The sequence below is a fragment of the Rhopalosiphum padi genome, chromosome 3, assembly GCF_020882245.1.
Source record: "Rhopalosiphum padi isolate XX-2018 chromosome 3, ASM2088224v1, whole genome shotgun sequence".
NCBI lineage: Eukaryota > Metazoa > Arthropoda > Insecta > Hemiptera > Aphididae > Rhopalosiphum > Rhopalosiphum padi.
Window position 1 is genome coordinate 70,499,592 of NC_083599.1, and position 10,036 is coordinate 70,509,627.

General features: G+C 26.5%; 1 long non-coding RNA gene across 1 annotated transcript; it reads left to right on the plus strand.

The window, feature by feature from the left end:
- Positions 1-7,820: 7,820 nt before the first annotated feature.
- Positions 7,821-9,682, plus strand: LOC132927502 (uncharacterized). The gene is made up of 4 exons (XR_009661747.1): positions 7,821-7,945; positions 8,051-8,152; positions 8,835-9,270; positions 9,336-9,682. It is a non-coding gene; the product is annotated as an uncharacterized LOC132927502 (long non-coding RNA).
- The last annotated feature ends 354 nt before the right edge of the window (positions 9,683-10,036 follow it).

Genomic DNA, 10,036 nt, shown 5'->3' on the forward strand with positions numbered 1-10,036 from the left:
ATAATTAATTTTTAATAGTGTTTTAAATGTATGCACTACAAAAATACTGCAGTAAAGGTAAGCTAATAACTAAACTGAGAAGGTAAACTTTGCTTGAACAAATTGTATAAAATATAATTTATTTTTTCTTTTGTTTTACTATATTTTTTTACATATTATTTTTGTGAAAATATTTTGTTTAGAAAATTAATTTGAGATGCGTGTATGTATGTATTTTGATAAATGTGTTAACCTTACAGTAGGTGCGCTATTATCTATTAAAAGAGTAGTCGCACGTTGTAAATTTTAAAACAGTCCCAATATTATGTTATGATTATCGTACATAATATATAAAATTAAAAATATTATTGCTAAGAATAAACTAGGTAAATGTAAAAGTTTTGCTTATTTGTAAAACAAAGTATATAAAATAATTTTTTTCTATTATTGTCTTACAATTGTTTTTACTTATGCTTTTTGAGAAAATATTTTGTCTAAAAAATTAATTTATGATACGTATGTGTATGTTTCTATATATTTTATTTTACCTACTTTGAACAATCTAACCTTAAGTTGATAGTTTTTATTACCTATTATTAACATAATAAAAAAACCTCGTTCAAGGTTTATTTCTAATATAGTTTTCATTCAGATCAAGTTTTTTTAATTTAAATATTTTCTAATAAAATCTATTGTCATACATAATATTTTACGAGAAAACTGTTTATCCTTCAAATCGACTGTCTGTGTATATTTGTGGTAAATATTTATAACCTAATTATAGGAATATGCTGAATTTGAGTACAAAAGCATGAAATACTCTCGATCAACTTACTGGAATGACTTGGATGTTTTAGTAAATTGTTGTATGTTTTGGCGATAGTTGATAATAAAACAAATTATGTTTTTTGATATATGATTTATAACCATTCTGTGTAATTCATAAGGTGGGTATAAAAAAATTAAACCATATGCCACTTATGAAACTAAAATCTATATTTTTATACTTGATGGTAACCAAGAAAATATAAGTAATTTATAACTTAGGTACTCATTAGCCATAATTGAATATAGCTGATTTTATTAATAACTGCAGATGATGGAACTTTATTGTTATAACTTATAAATAACGTTTTTTTTCAAGATCTTATAAATTTCTTCTGATCTTTACAAACAGTGGCGGCGCTATGCGTGGGCGGTGTGGGCCATTGCCCACGGCCTCGCACCTCAAAGGGCCTCGCGTTCTAAAGGGCTTTATAATTAACCATAGAGAAATATGGGAGAAGTGTCTATACAAAAGTGTATTGTTTTAAAAAATTCTAAATCTTAATATTTATCAAACAACTGTTGTTACTTAAAAAAATGTTTACTAAAAAAATTTAAAAAGGTCCTCTTTAAGTGTACTTCGCCCACATATAAATTTTACCTCGCCCCGTCACTGTTTACAAACGACAACTATTATGACCAGCATCGTAATTAATCACCGGACGAACTGCACTTCACCCTGCCAAATAGACATTATAGTCATTATACCGTTTAAAATATAATTAGAGGAAATTTTTTAAAGTTACTAACCTTACCGTAATCATTTTAAAAACGTAATATCTTTTACCCAGAATCACAAATGTTCTAATTTCTACAGTATTCAACCCATCTCAAAATCACTCAATTTTGAGGAGCTTTATATCGCTTGCAACGGATTAATGAAAAGTGAAAACATTTTAACGTTTAAATTCATAAAAAAATAGCCTTATTAATTTATCATATTTTTAGTAGTTATAAATTTCTGTTAGAAAATCAAAAGATGATAATGGTTTTACCAATTAAATATATATACAACGTGTTCAAACGTGTAGACATTTAAGGTCTTTTATGTATTTTTGCTCCTTTTTTACTATTTGTGCTTCTTTCATATTTCCCTAATGCACATTTTTGAATAATAAATACGCATGAAAATGTCTTATAAAATGAGATTTAAAAGTGTTTTAAGTTATAAAATATTTCAAATAATTAAAAATATCTACTTATGATAAAACATATCTAATTTGTATTTTAATTTTTTGAAAAAATAAAATAAAAATGTATTCGTAGAACAGGTAATTTAATATTAAAAAAATGCAATCTGTTTGAGGTACCATTATTCATTTGTACAATATCTAAGCTACCTACTTATCATAATAAACATTCAAAATTAAAATGTTTAATTAGCTGACCATTTAATATGTACTAGCCACTATAGGTACCTACAGTACTAGGTACACTATGTATCGATTACATTGCTTGCAATAATAAATAGTGTCAAATATTACTTCATTAAAATTAAAATTTCAGTAGCAACGAGAACTGTTAATACAAATAATACGAAGCTGAAATTATTTTGACGTTAGATTTTGTAGTATGCTATCACATTATCATAGTAGAGAATTCTTATCTCGATGATGCACGAGCTTTGATAATATTATAATTATGATATTAACAATAAACATAACATACATGTTAATATTACCAATTCACCATTGAACAATATTATATTACCTATTAAAGTATTAAGTGACTAAGTCATACCCATAATAATAATATAACTACCTAAGTTGTACTTATGAGTTATGTCTTATACCTATCATCAAAGTTCACAACCATTATGGCGACGACGCATACATAAGGTACCTATTCACTATTCAGTTGTCTAGTGAACTACTTAAAAGTTTGCATTCAGTCTTGCAAGATTTTAATGTAGGTACATGTACATTTAATTGTTTTTATTTTTTCAAAGTTAATTCTTTCATTTGGATTTGTGTGAAATATATTTAAGGTAAAATCACTCGACTAGGATAGTCAAACATACATATTGTATTATCTAAATACCTACCTAATATTTGTAATTATTTAAATATTAACTGCAACATTTGATTGGGTTTTTTTCTTTTACACAGTGTATATTTAAAGAACTCTTATTTAATACAAAAGTAGGTTGATGATTAATTCATTTCTATGCGAATAAATATATCAACATGGTTGTTCATTTAATGATCATTAGACATTCACAATGATTAAGTCACATTCACCAAAAAAAAAAAAAAAAACAATGCCAACATCTTTGTGTGATATTATATATGTTTGTTAGAGGTTTTTATTTGAAAGGTTGCAGTCTTGCTAGTAAGATCTTGTGCAAATTTAATACCTACCATAAGTATTAAGTATTATAAAAGTACAGTAATATTCAATTATTTTTTAGTAATATTGGCATGAATACATATTAAATTTTTTAGATATATATGTCAACCTAGTTTAAATTGAAATATTTCTAACCGTTCATAAAAATATTCAACTTTGTAATATTTGATATAAAATATCAAGTGTAAAAATAACTCTAATATTTTGATTGCAGTTAATATGTAAGTTAAATTTCCAATAATTTTCAAAAGCGTCGGGAAAAACCCTGAAAAAAATACGGAAAAACGGGAATTTTTAATACGTCAATAGGTAACTTTTCGTGTTATGAAAAAATACAATCAGTTTAAATTAAGTTTAATTTTTAATCTATTACATTTATTCATGATTATTATAATTGTTTATAATAATAATAATCATAATAATAATATCATTACTTATTTTTACAAATATTAGAGTTATGGCAACGACTGTTACACTTTACAGAAGCTTCAAAACAAGCACATCGTTTTGATTCACATTGGCGTTTACAAATACAACTTAAAAAACCTTGTCCTCCAGAAATATGAAATATTTTAACAATTACTTAAATTTATAATTTGACTGCTAAGATTTCTTCAATTGTTAATTGAACCTCATTTTTAGTAGGCGTTTTTTCCCAGGTTTGTCTATGTAGTAAGCTTTTAATTTTTCATAAAATTCAGAAAATGAATCAAATTCCATTTTATATGAAATAATTATTTAGTAATAAACGGTAATATACGGCTCGCATCAAGTCAGAGAACGTACTGGCATCATATAAAAATAAAAATGATATAATATAAAAATTTTCCAGAATGCTATAGTCGTATTACACTTATTGACTCATACAATTCATGCAATTATTTATCAATAACAGGTGTCGATAACATATTAGTAGTACAGTAAGTTCTACAATACCTATATTTAGTATCTTAATGCCTTCAATTTAAAGATACTAGATTCGTGTTATCGTATCAATGTTATTATTTCGATTTCACAAAAAGTTACCTATTGATGTAATTAATTAAAAATATTACACAAAGTGTAAAATAAGAGTTTCCATTTCATAAAATGGATAAAATATATGTCCATTTCATAAACTTAAATTTGACTTCTCGATATGATCGTAGTTCATGAGATGGATATCCATTTCATGAAAAATATGATTACTCTAAGTGGATGCGACATATATACCTTAAAATCGGCTTTGCAACCAAATTAACCCGAACCTATAATACCCCTAAAAACCAAAACCAAAACCAATATAACCCGAATGATTTTTTTTCAAAACACCCAAAATTTTGGTTAACCTGAAACACGAATAATTTTGTTTCTTACAACTTTCATGTGATATATAATTTCGTATGTATTTATTGTAGTTAGTTCTATTTAGTAGATGGTTTAACATTAATAATACTATTTACAGAAACATTTTTACAATCAATTATAGGTAAATTTAATAAATATTCTTCTTAAAACTAAAATCCGGAAAATAAACCGAGTTTAGTCTAAAACAAATGTTATGCATTCATGTTATATTATATAATAATATAATATAATATAATATTAATAAGTTATTAATAATAATATAAATCATTTAAAAAAAAAAAAATGTATTTTGGATTTAAGGATTTTTTTGGATGATGGGGAAGAGGGCCTTCAATAAAAAGTTGCGGTTTTTCTGGTATACTAAACATCCGTATTAACCAATATTAACCCCGATAAAAGCGGCTAATAACATACAAACGTTTGTTTAAATGTATTATTCGGTATTCCGGTGTTTGATTGTTTGAATACCCGAATACATCCAGCACCCGAAACCCGAATAAAAAATTCGAGTGCAATGACCTGCTTTATATTATTGTTATTATTTTTACAAGTTTAAAATCATTGCATTTGGATTGCTTGTATAATTATAGAAACCTACAAATAACCTGATATTAATTTTTAATTTAAATACTAGATATGTACATGTGCTTTTAAATTTCAAAATTTCCAAAAAAAAATTGTTGAACGAGTCATATTTTCTAATAAAAATTTAAAAATTTAAAATAAATATAGTTTTGTTTACCTATCTCCTGTAAGCCAAAAACTTGTGTTGGAGGTAGGGAGTTATGATATTTACACGGATAAAAATATATAATTAATAAGTGGTTTCTTAAAAATGTAAGTACATTAATTATTTAATTACATATTATAGTTCTCTTAACCTAACAGTAAAAATAAAGAAAAAGTGTATACTATAATAAAAAGCACTTGCAATATAAATAAATTAAGGTGATACAACAGTTCAACAATTTATAATTAAGATATATTTTTTAGATTCTGAACGGAGTGATAAATGTATTGATTTGATTTTACAATGATATGTGTTTTTTTTTTTTATTTTTTTTTTTTTTTTTGTGTCATCACTTTTTGGAGTAGTAATAATGCTTCGATTTTTGACTTCAGCCCCTTTTTGAAAAGGAAAATTCATGTAGTTGGTACTTTGGGGGGTAAAAAATTTCCAATAGTTTTCAAAAGCGTCGGGAAAAACCCTGAAAAAATTACGGAAAAACGGGAATTTTTACGCATAACCACTTTTTGACAAAATCGATTTTTTGATTTTGCTGTAACTCTAAAACGAATCATTATAAATACTTGAAATTTTCACCAAATGTTTATATTAGCGTTATATATTTACGATTAAATTTTCAAAATATTTTGACCTTTTTTAAGCTACTTATAGACAATTGATATTTTCTACTTTTCTAAGTTTTTTTTCTTAAAATGTCGGTAAAAAAATCTTTAAAATTTAATACAAGGTTTATTATAAGTTTAACTTATCGTAGTAAAAAAAAATCAAAAATCGTTAGTCACAATTTTTGTTTATAAGCATTTAAAGTTCAAATATTTACGAAATATATCAAAATTGCGAAAATTTGAAAGGAATTTTGAAGTTGAAAATTCATAAAATTTTTGTGATTTATACTTAAGGTTCAAAAATCCAATACAAGGTTATCCATAAGTTTTCCTTTAAGTAATTGTAAAAAAAATTTCCAGCGTCAATATAGAAAACATTTTATGAGCGTATGAAATTTAATTTTTTACGAAATCGCGTAAAATAACGATATATTACAATTTAAATAAAGTAATATTAATATAATATATCCAACTAATTATCATTAACTGACAAATCATCTCCGTTCAGAGTCGTTTTTCGTATACAATGATACCCGTCATTGCATTTAAATTTAACACATCCACACGACCAGTGACCTACTCTCCATCTCTACTATACAGCAGAGTGATACCTACTTGCCCACTTTTTTTTTTTATCATTTATATTTTTGAAATATTGTCAAATATTTTTAACAGTAATTTTATTAGACTTTTCAAAAACTTTTTTTTTATTGCAATACTAATTTCATTTGGTGTATCATTTATTAAAACATTAATTTTTTCTAATATTTTTAAGGATTCTGATTAACTCTGTCCTCTATATTTATTGTTATTTACATGAGGTAGAGCTGATAGGATCACATGCACTCAGTGGCGGCTATCCTTAAAAATATAGGTGTAGCGAAACATAAGAAGTAACCACCCTCAATAATATTCATCTATGTAACATCCCATCCACTGAATAGTTTATTAACATGTTAAAAAAATAATAGTTACTATTATACTATAAAATATTCCAAAGTATTACTGTATTATCCGCTAAATTCGGTGGAAGACATAAGCGCTAAAATGAGAAAAAAAAGTAGTATCGTACAAAAACGCCAAAATCTTAGGTACAGTCTATGCCACGGTTAATAGATATTAAATAACAGAAATTAAATTTAGAACTATATCGTTCAAAAACTCCAAACGCTTATTCTTAATCGACTAATGTATTGTCTGAATATCTGTTTACGATAGATTGTCACATATAGACAGTGTGTGAGCACTGAGTAGTTTTGTGTTATAACATATTGTTAGTACCTACTACGTAAGCATTTGTGTAATTATTATTGAACATTTTTTTATTATTTTAAATTTCTAATTTCTAATTGCCATTTTTGTATAAACTCGCAACCGCTTTATTAAATTTATATTTATTTGCATGTATAATGTATATCATAATTTACCTATATTATATACTAACAATTTATTATTGAAAATTATTTTATTATTTTATAATTTTTTATAAGATAGCAATTTTTAAATAACTATTTACATAAAATAATAATTTTGGCACAGATGATATGTCATTTTTGGCTTTTGCATCTTTGGCACTTATGTCATATGTTAGGTAGGTATAACAGGTATACAATATTAGATTAGCGCTTATGTAATAAATATTTTGCCGCAAATGATATGTCATTTTTGTAACTTTGGCGCATATGTCATATAGCAGAAAAATTACATAGACAACCCACCCCACCAATCTCTAATATAGGATAGCCACCATTTAACGTACCATACATATATATATACATCCAACAAATATTTACCTAACCGCCCTCCATAACGACAGAGAAATTAGAAACCATAAATATTAAGTTCTTCTCGTGGGTATAGGTAGGCATTGCAGTCGCCGGGCGCGGCATTCATTCGACTAGACACTGGTTTCCAAAACGGATGGCCGCCCAAATTTTCAATAACCTGTATTTAAGTAATTGCTGCAACCGGTGAACCTCAGTATACAAGTTGAGTGCTTAGCTATACAGTCGTCAACGTTGCGCACCGTCGTGCGAGACAATACTGCTGTTGTACACACGGCCACTTAGAGCACATCTATTCCGTAGACTAGGTAAATAATAATTAGTGTCATTATTAATGACATTTTTCATTATTTTTATTTTTTGTTTTCACCAAAAAATAATTAATATAATGTTTTTATTGTTTAAATTATTAGATTCGAGGAGATGGTCGTTGCAGAGGATAAAGGGATTGGCTGATTTTCGACATGACAAGAATAACGTTTTTCGCACATTTTGGTCCGTATACAACTCACAATGTAAGTATTATAATTGATATTATATTATACTTGATGTAATTTTATTATAGGATTTATACAGCCTTGTAGTAAATAGAATCCGATAAATATAATAAATGCACTGGCATTTATTCGTTTTTTATTTTATTTTTTTATTTTTTATTAAAATTCATTTTTTACGAAATAATATTATTAATAATAGTTTTCTATATAAGTCTTGTAAAAATTTCCTCGTATTTTTAATTAACAGTAATAGAAGATTTTTAAAATTTTTTTTTTAATTATCGGAAACTTCAGTAGATCTATAAAGGAGTTTTCACTTTATCAGGAATTTTTAAAAAATTTTCTCTGAGTGTAAGATAAATCTTATTTAAACGTGCCACATTAGTCGTGTTAAAAGAAAACTTAGTTATGCAAATAATAATCAGTTTTAGATTTAAATATTTAATTTTATAAAGTACTAAGGTTTTTTTTTTTGAATTCAGTTTCAGTCGAACCTGATTCGCTATCAAAAACCATTCTTAAAGTAAAAAGTTGAAGAATTTCAACCATACCAATAACCTATGACATATTAACTTACATAAAAATAAAAATAAATAAAAACTTACACGCACATAATATACCTAAGCACCATAATATAATTATTTTATAGAAATGTATTCAGAATTCTAATCAACATGTGTCTGTTTTGTCCGATTTGTAGATGAGTGAAGTACCAATGGCGATGAATGATATATAATAACATATTTACTATTTGTGGCAATACGCGGAAAAGGATGTTATGTACGAATTATCAATGACGACTTAATTTCTGCACCCACTTACGTCAACCCGGTTGCTTATAACAAATGAAAATGATTCACAATCGTTAATTTCGACCTGATAAGTGACGATTGTGGCTACACAGGAAACAGTGCCTATTTAGTAAATGACAAATGGTCATTACCATTAAGTTGTCGTGTAGGGTTTCGTGGCCTACTGGTATAGTAAACATCCTTTATAATTACCATTGTCATTAAAACTCTATCGCACCATCTTTACACCACCGAACCAAAATAAATGCTGATGATAGCAAACGGAATGTACCAGCAGATATTGTGGAAACTTTGTTGCCTAAAAAAAAAATTATATTCGTACACGTAGGTGCATAATCATGGTTTCGCACGTTATATAGAAATTTATAAATAATTGCTCATTGTTGTAGGTGGATTTTGTGGAGATATCATGGCCGAAATGCTCATGTGTCATTTATACTGCAATAGACCGCCATATCTTGTGGAGCCCTTGTCGCCACTTGCCAGGTCGACGTTAATAGTTGGGGTTCATATGTTGCAAACGACCAGGTCGACGTAGGCGGTTGCAGAATGTCGTCATCGTTGGTTCGTAAATAATATTAATTTCCACGTACTTGTGTTATTGTCGTATAATATTGTAAATATTTGTATTTCTTAAAATAGTTTCACCGTTATTATTGTCAATTTAATATAATTATATTAAGTGGTCCTTTAATTTTATAAAATCAAAATTTTGATGAATTTAGTTTATACTTAAATATTAACTGATCAAGTTCAACACATTCACTTTGCAGACAGTAATATACATTATTGTATTAAGCACAAGTTATGTATATTTTCGTATGCTTTAGCTATGAATTTGTGTATTTAAATTTAGTTGATTAAATATTGTAGTAAATTAACAATGTAATATTATCCTACGACATTTTGTTTTTATAGTTTATGATGCAAATAAACCGAGATAACTATTATTTGTAAGAAAAGCACTATTTTTTTTATACATGTAGATCGCCTAATAAAATCCAGAATTTTAGTTTTTGTATTTATAGTATATAATTGTTTTTAAGTCGTTTGTTTTTTTTTTGTAATACAATCTTAGATACAATAACTT